Source organism: Trachypithecus francoisi, unplaced genomic scaffold (assembly GCF_009764315.1).
Source record: "Trachypithecus francoisi isolate TF-2019V2 unplaced genomic scaffold, Tfra_2.0 Lachesis_group5, whole genome shotgun sequence".
In the NCBI taxonomy this organism is placed as follows: Eukaryota; Metazoa; Chordata; class Mammalia; order Primates; family Cercopithecidae; genus Trachypithecus; species Trachypithecus francoisi.
In genome coordinates, this window is record NW_022681470.1 from 1,876,927 (window position 1) to 1,886,076 (window position 9,150).

The 9,150-nt window shown below is 41.9% G+C and overlaps 1 protein-coding gene across 8 annotated transcripts in view; it reads right to left on the reverse strand.

Moving 5' to 3' along the window:
* Nucleotides 1-9,141, reverse strand: part of CNST (consortin, connexin sorting protein) — a 117,899-nt gene extending 108,758 nt beyond the window's left edge. For 3 of the 8 annotated variants that reach the window (XM_033199456.1, XM_033199455.1, XM_033199451.1), the window contains exon 1: nt 8,808-9,131. The gene's annotated coding sequence lies outside the window, so the exon portion shown is untranslated. Of the gene's footprint in view, nt 1-5,341; nt 5,636-8,680 lie in introns of those variants that run through there. The other 5 variants (XM_033199454.1, XM_033199452.1, XM_033199457.1 and 2 more) reach the window with 3 other exon arrangements.
* Between the last annotated feature and the right edge of the window lie 9 nt (nt 9,142-9,150).

Sequence of the window (9,150 nt, forward strand, 5' to 3'; positions counted from 1 at the left end):
TGTGGCTCTTGTCCTTTTATTGAGTAACAAATTCCTTGAAAAATCTGATGAAACCTGAGAACTCCCTCTGAAAAATACACGTATTGTGCTTTGGGAGGCCAAGGCAGGAGGATCGCTCCTGGAGGAGGCCATGAGTTCTAGACCAGCTGGGGCAACACAGGGAGGACCTATCTCTACAAAAAGCTTTAAAAAAAAAAGTTAGCTGGGCATGGTGGTGCACACCTGCAGTCCCAGCTACTAGGGAGGTTGAAGTGAGAGGACTGCTTGAGTCCAGGAGTTTGAGGCTGCATGGAGCTATAATGATGCCACTGGATGGCAACCTGGGCAATAGTGCAACACACTGTCTCTAAAAAAAATTTTTTTAAAGGAAAAGAAAAAACACTAATTTTTGAATAACCATGTTTTCCTCAAGTTAAAATTTACTGACCTTTTAAAAAAATATTTGGAGCATCATTACTTTGTAATCAAGAAGGAAAAAAGAGGCAAAGAATAAGATTTGCACTTTTATCCCCCACCACTTTCAAGTTTCTAATAAAATATGACCTATTCTGACCTGTCAGCTTTCCATGGAAAAAACTAAAAAGTGAGGGAAGCAGAATAATCTAGAGAGACATTCTGGGCCCAGGTTTTCACTTACACTGAAGAGTTGGAGGAAAATGGCAACTCTCCGGCAAAGCACATGGTTTCACACAAAGCATTACACAAGCACGTGCAAGCTTCGGTTACAAAACAGATACTCTTAGAATATGTTTCCTCAGCCTAGATACGTGTTTCTGGAGCAGCATTTCTGCTCGTAAGGTTTTTGCACTCACAGCTATACTCTTTGAGGCGTCAGGGAAGGCAAGCCACGGACACACAGGTTAAAGCTCTGTTGGCATTTGAAACTGGGCAATCCCTAGGTTTTCCCCAGCTATACAGTGGAGAGGGGAAGGATAAAAAGCCCGTAGGCATCAGAACGCATGAAACTATAACCAACCAAGAGGTCACCTGATATAATAAAAACTAACTTCTTGAATTAAATACTATTTTACTTCAGGTTATTTTGAAATACATCTTTCTCTGGCTAGAGAAAAGATGAGCTCTGGGCGGGGCGCGGTGGCTCAAGCCTGTAATCCCAGCACTTTGGGAGGCCGAGACGGGCGGATCACGAGGTCAGGAGATCGAGACCCTCCTGGCTAACACGGTGAAACCCCGTCTCTACTAAAAATACAAAAACTAGCCGGGCGAGGTGGCGGGCGCCTGTAGTCCCAGCTACTCGGGAGGCTGAGGCAGGAGAATGGCGTGAACCCGGGAGGCGGAGCTTGCAGTGAGCTGAGATCCGGCCACTGCACTCCAGTCCGGGCGACAGAGCTAGACTCCGCCTCAAAAAAAAAAAAAAAAAAAAAAAAAAGAATTTGAAGGATTAAAAAAAAAAGAGGTCAAATGTAATACTAATAAGACAGACTATCTTCTCTCTTCCGAGTCACAAAACATACATTACATGATTAAAACAGGGAAGACAAAGGGCATTACTTCTAATTTTGGCTCTTTACAGTGCTTATCCAATGCTACAGATACAACTCTAACTGGCATGGCAAAGATTTTTAAAATACTTGTAGCAAAAATAATCTAGAGATTACTGTCTAAATTATTGAAAATAAAGCCTGATGGCTGAATTTGAATTAAGATGCCACTAATGGGTATCAATAATCACTTTTCCAGGAAACTAAATTTCACAATAATTATAACCAGTATAATTTGCACAAATGTCCACCCTTCTTTTCATCTGAGTTGACTCTGACGGAGGAAATCATGTTGGTTACATGAATTCTTAAAAGACCCAATCTAAGTAAACTTTTTCATGCTTCACAAGTGGAAAACAAATCTAAAATGTTCTTTGTTGCTTCATGAGGTAAAAACAATGAACTCAGGCCTGGCGCGGTGACTCACACCTGTAACCCCAGCACTTTGGGAGGCTGAAGTAGGCAGTCTGCTGGAGCTCAGGAGTTCAGGACCAGCCTGGGCAACATGGCAAAACCCTGCTTTTATTTTCCTAAAAAATTGATAATTAGAAAAACCACATACCTGACACAAAAATAAATAACTCCACTATTTATCATTCAACAAATAAAACACATTTTTGGCTGGGAGCGGTGGCTCACGTCTATAATCCCAGTACCTTGGGAGGCCAAGGCAGGAGGATCACTTGAGCTGACTCAGGAGTTCAGGACTAGCCTGGGCAAAATAGTGAGATCTCATCTCTATTTAAATAACGAACCACACAAATTTTCACAAAAATAAATCCTCACTGAAAAATCTTAGGTAACATTTTTCAGTTCATCTCAAAATTATTTTTAAGATTTAGTTGTATACTGATAATAACAGCTGCAGAAGAGAAAAATAATGAACAAAGACAATGCATACACAAAATCAAAATACAAGCAGTATGCTATCTAATACTCAAGGACAGCAGCATTTTGTCTTATAAAATTCCCAAATTTTTTAATAACTTATTTCAAAATCTATAACATAAAAAGTACTTAATTCATGTATATGTGCATTTTTGAGAGAGGGTCTTACTCTGTCACCCAGGCTGGAGTGCAGAGCACAGTGGTGCAGTCATGCTTCACTGCGGCCTCGACCTCCTGTGCTTAGGTGATCCTCCCACCTCAGCCTCCAGAGTAGCTAGGACTACAGGCGCGAGTCCCAAGCATGGCTGAGACTGGCCAAAAAGTTTTTTTTTTTTTTTTTTTGAGAAGGATTCTCGCTCAGTCACCCAGGCTGGAGTGCAGTGGCGCGATCTCGGCTCACTGCAAGCTCCGCCTCCCGGGTTCACGCCATTCTCCTGCCTCAGCCTCCCAAGTAGCTGGGACTACAAGCGCTCGCCGCCACGCCTGGCTAATTTTTTTGCATTTTTAGTAGAGATGGGGTTTCACCGTGTTAGCCAGGATGGTCTCGATCTCCTGACCTCGTGATCCGCCCGTCTCGGCCTCCCAAAGTGCTGGGATTACAGGCTTGAGTCACCGCGCCCGGCCAAAAAGTATTTTTAAAGGTTACTTTACCTTCATTCAAATTAGAAAACCACAGTAACCTAATTCACTGAGTTTTCAAAATGCAGCTAAGATAGAAAAAAATATGAAATTATTTAATCAGGCAGTGTCTCTCCAGGAAAAAACCAGGGCAACTATTCTCATAAGAAAATTTAATACATATGCCAATTGCAAAATAATGTTAATTTCTATAATTGCCTAGATACTGTCAATTTAAATATCAAATGCCCAAATGTCGATGAAGGGTGACTAACCAGACAGTGTGGCACATGCCTGTAGTCCCAGCCCAGGAGGCTACAGCAGGAGGATCACTTGAGCCCAGGAGTTCAAGGCTAATTTGGGCAACATAGTGAGACCTCATCTCTAAAATAATTAAATAAATGTGACAAAATTTACCATTTACTGTTTCAGAATTTTTCTCAGTCTAAAAGGAATTTTAGTTTGAGATTTGACAAAATACTGACAAGATAACTGATTTGTCAGTATTTTGATAGGCACAAACTGTCTTTCCTTTCCACATGGCTAATGATGATGAAAAACAGGAAGTCCTAAGAGATGGAAGGGTGGAGGGTATATGGCAAAAAGTTTCCATCTCCAAAATGTCAAAGAGCAGGATCTCAAAATTAAGATATCTAGTCTTAGATAAAAGGCTATCTAGTTTTAAATTTAAAAGAAAGCATTATTATTTTCTTATAGAACATCCACACATCGCTCACAAAACAAGCAACATCCAATAACTATACCCCTTCCCCAATTCTGTCTTTGATCCTCTAACACTCCCCACAGTCCCTACATTGTGCCAGGTCTATCATGACTATATTTGAGAGAGGGAGTTTGTTCACTCATGCCTTTAATCCCAGCACTTTGGGAGGCCGAGATGGGTGGATCACTTGAGGTCAGGAGTTTGAAACCAGCCTGGCCAACATGGTGAAACTCTGCCTCTACTAAAAATACAAAAAATTAGCTGGGTATGTTGGCACACGCCTGTAATCCCAGCTACTCGGGAGGCTGAGGCAGGAGAATCCCTTGAACCCAGGAGCTGGAGGTTGTAGTGAGTCGAGATCTCACACCACTGCACTCCAGCCTGGGCGATGGAGCAATACACTGTCTCAAAAAGGACAGACACTGTCTCAAAAAGGATAAAAACAATTTAAGAAATCTCAAGCTATTATAAGACTTCAGAATTCTGCTAATGATGTGTTCTTTAAAGGATATTACAAACAATTATTTCAAATGCTTAAAAAACAAAATTATTCCCTGAAAGGATATATAATTTCCCCCATGAGAATGATTCCTACATAAAGGAAAGCCTGTATTCACATGAATCTTGAAGGCCCTAAACTGGAAAGGTTACATAACAGTATCAAGACACACATACATTAAGTTACAATTTCTCAATAAGCATATAATGCTTTTAAAGCCCATTTAAACCTTATCAGGGTTTTTTAAAAACTGAAGATTACTGCACTACCGATTACTCTTCCTAAAATAACTACAATAAATTTGCTAAGACTCACTTGTAGAAACCAAGCAAAGTATTTTCTCTCTTATCCAACTAAAAGGGTGCCAATGAACAGCTATCTAGTTTTAAATTTAAATGAAAACATTATTATTTTCTTATAGAACATCCTCACATCGCTCACAAAACAAGCAACATCTAATAACTATACCCCTTCCCCAATTCTGTCTTTGATCCTCTAACACTGCCCACAGTCCCTACATTGTGCCAGGTCTATCAGTAAGACTATATTTGACAGAGGGAGTTTGTTCACTGACCAGGTAATTTAAAATTTCTTCATACCACAAAGGTTGAGAAGAGGGCATGTTTCCTGTATTAAACTACACTGAATATTAATTAGGCCTTCAGGCTAATTTTGCTACTAATGTCCACGTAACACACTGCAGCTAAAGTAGTATTTAGGGAAGTTTATTAGAGCACAGAGGTCAAGACAGGAACAATGACGGGTCTGACTGATCTCCATGAAGGTTAACTGGCTTTAGAGCTACCTTTGTTACAGCAGCTCTGAACCAGAGACGGTTCTATGTAAATCACCACCCTTGTTGCAAAAACAACTTAAAGCACGTATGGAGAGAGTATGTCAGTTGCTTTATATAAAAACTGCCATCTTTTCTTTTAAATTTCCCTAAACTACCATAAGCAAGTTAATCTTTTACTTCATTCAGGCTCCCAGCATTCTACAGCCATAAAACCTACTCTCTTCCTTTCTAAATGTCGCTCAAAGATTTGATCTTTCCCTTAATAAGAAACACCAGGATATAAAGAAGCACATTTAAAAAACTCTTAGCCTTACCTGAAACTGATTCAGAAAATAACTCTGCAACAACAGTGCTCTATCTGTTCACAATAAAGTTCAATCTTCTTGTAGGTCCTCAAGTTCTCCCTACAATTTGTAGACAGAAACTCACTGTGCCTCGACACACTGTTGACGTGTAGATGTAAATAACTAATAACAATGACACGCCAGGAAATGACTGAACACTATTCATCTTATGAGCCTCACGAAACAAGCATGGGGCTCCGCATTAATACAGTCAACACTAAGGGAAAGAGGCTGGGCACGGTGGCTACGCCTGTGATCTCAACACTTCGGGAGGTTGAGGTGGAAGGATCATTTGAGCCCAGGAGTTTAGGGCTCCCGGACTGCCACTGCACTCCAGCCTGGGCAACAGAGTGAGAATCAGTCTCCAAACAAACAAAACAAAACAAAACAAAAACACTAAGAGGAAGAGACTTAGAACTCTCTTCCTGCATAGAAACTTCTCAAATTGAATACCACAGCACTTCAGGAAGAGGAGTTTTTAATTTACCCCACAGAATCAGACTCTCAGTGTAGGAAGACAGCTTAAAAATCACGTGAGGATCTATCATCTGTGCTGCTCAGAAAGGTAACATTTAGCTACATGTGACTATCGAGCACTTGAAATGTGGCTTCTCTAAATTGAGATGTGCTCTACGTATAAAATACACACCAGAGTTTATAGATTTAGTATGAAATAATGTAAAATAGCTCATTAACTTTTAAAATTGATTTCATGCTAAAATAACATACATAAGATTAAACAAAATATACTACTAAAATTGTTCTGTTTCTTTTTACTTTCTTAATATCACTACTAGAAAATTTTAAATTACTTACACAGCTTGCATTGTATTTCTATTGAACACCTGCTGCTGCAGACCTACAGCCTCAATTCTGACAGCAAGCAAGGACTACCGCTTGGCATGTCCCAATTGTGGCTGTCATTTAAAAGCCAAAAGAGGCTGGGTGTTATGGCTCATGCCTGTAATGCCAGTGCTTTGGGAGGCTGAGGTGGGACGATTGCTTGAGGCCAGGAATTTGAGACCAGCCAGGACAACATAGCAAAACTCCACCTTCACAAATAAATAAATATATTTAAATGTAAAAAGCAGGAACAAAAGTATTTTCTCTTTGCTACCAACTTAATTGAGAGAACAAGATAATTCTGGAGATTATAAAAATCATCAGCAGAATCACTTTGTCTTGGCACCATTTTAAAGGTGTGGTGGCTCACGCCTGTAATCCCAGCACTTTGGGAGGCTGAGGTCGGGGGATCACCTGAGGTCGGTAGTTCAAGGCCAGCCTGATCAACATGGTGAAACCCGTCTCTACTAAAAACACAAAAATTAGTCGGGCATAGTGGCAGGTGCCTGTAATCCCAGCTACTCGGAGGCTGAGGCCGGAGAAACTGCTTGAACCTGAAAGGTGGAGGTTATAGTGAGCCAAGATCGCACCACTACACTCCAGCCTGGGCGACAGAGTAGACTCCATCTCAAAAAAAAAAAACAATTACTTCAAAAAGGCACAAAGAGCACGGGAGAGAAAACCACGCTTCTTAATAAAAAAGATGGGAAGTACTGCACAGTAATCGAGTTTTTCTAATAAAGTATGTCTAAATCCTGATCATAAAGTTCATCTTTAAGGTGAAATCAACATTCTCAGCACCTGGGACCTCAGAAAAAAATAAGATGTACAAAAATCTGTCTTTTTATTATTTAAGTACCTTCAATTACAAACAAGTGAACCATCAACACTGTAAAAAGGGAATATTGCAATGTAATTATCCTTCCCAAAACCAAAAAAATATAATAACACTCAAAAGCAATATTAAAAATGACATCAGTTTTTCTAGGACTCAGTAGGCTAACTTTGGTCCACAAACATTATGAAGTAAGACAGTGCATTTTAAAATATGTTTTTTTTTTAAAAAAACCACAATGTGTTCATTTTTCTTTTTCTCTCTCTTTTTTTTTTTTTAAAGAGACAGAGTCTATGTTGCCCAGTCTGGCTTCGAACTCCCGGCTGCAAGTGATCCTCCCACCTTGGCCTCCCAAAATGCTGGGATTACAGGCATGAACTACTATACCAAGCCACCACAATGTTTTTTTTTAAAGTATATTTAAAAAGTAAGTAATTCAACGACACATTTCCATGAGTGAACCATGGAGACATAACTCTATTTTATCTGATTTAAAAATATTTAGGACGCCAGGTCCTGGAGGGGGAAAAAAAGTGTATTTCTGAATCTATGAAAATGTTTTTTAAGGGGAGAGGGGGAGGCAGCTCAGTAACGGGGACAGGTTCAGGGGATGCAAAGTCACCTCTGGAAAATTGTCAGTGAGAAAACTACATGAAAAAAGAATGTAAGGAAATGAAGACCAATGAGTGAGCCCCCAGAGTTTGTACCACAAACAGCTGACGAGGCATTTTCTATGATGTCCTAACAAATTTACGATCCACAAAAGGTCACACTTGGTTGTCAATTCTTTATCCGTTTGAGCTTCATGAGTATAATCTTTAGACTATTTGCTAGGTGATACATTCCTTAGGAACCTTTTCCTTGTGCAGTTAAATGCCAAACTCAATTACGCTCTCAGTAGAGTAAGCAGAAAGGATTGTACGTATTTTGAGACACGGAGTTGATTGGCTGCCGTTTCTTGCCTTGGTGGTAAGGATAATGGGTAAAAGCTCTTTCTAAGTTTGGACCTGAAACACCGAAAACACTCTCAAAGAACCGTGTCTTCTAACATTGCCCAATAGGTTAAAAAAAAAAAAAAAAAAAAGACTGCCAAAATTTCCATTACAGCATCCTATTTTTAGTCTTCAAAATTGGGTCTTTTAAATCGCATTCCACAGCATGATGTGTTTGACTAAGTTTACATAAGGAATAAAATAAGCATCCTAAAGTGTTAATCTAGTTAAGCTGAGAAAGGAACTGTAAGCTTTTAATTCTTCATTTTTAATCTTAAGTCTTTCAAACACACAAACTGAAAAAATTAAGGAAAATATTGGCCCAGAGAGAGGAAAGGAAAGGAGACACCAGGCGGTTCTTGACAACCAAAGTGGTGGTGATGGGGGGGACCAGGTGTGGGGAGGGAATGAAAACCATGCAGCAGGGTGGGGAGAGCGGGCTGTGGGCCACGGAACAGCAAGGAATGGAGACCGTGGAAGCCGCAGGCTCCTCCAGGAGCCGGGCGAGGAACGACTTCTGGCGCTAGTCCCCCAGGGAGAGAGAAATTGGCGCGACGCGCACCCACAGTAGCTGAGAAAGGAGAGGAAAACAGGCGACCTGAGAGGCGGAGGAGGTGAGGGGACCGGGCTATACCTCACCGGGAAGGCAGAGGCAGCGCGGCTGGAGGAGGACAGCGCAGGGGGAGGAGCGAGGGGCTTCCGAAAGGCTCTCCATCCCGGCCAGGAGCCGTCGGGTCCCCCTGCATCCCGCTCCTCCTCTCCTCACCTGGGAATCGGAGGCGCAAGGAGGGCTACCGCTGGGCGCCGAGTCTGTTTCCAGCCCCACTCGGCGACATGGCGGCCGACGTGCTGTCACGGAGCTTGCTCGGGTCTCCCGTGGCTCCGGTGGAGGAGACACCTCTCGCCTTTCCGCCCCGCCTCCCTCTGCGCACCCCTCGCGGCTGGCCGGCTGGAGGCTGGCAGCCCGCGACCGCGGAGCATAGAGCACTGACGGCTAGAGAGGAAGCGCAGAGCGCGGACAACCATAGAGTGCGAGTCCGGACACCAACCGGATGGTCTGTCGCTCTCCTCAATGGTCCACTCACAATCCTTGGGCTGCTGAGCCGAGG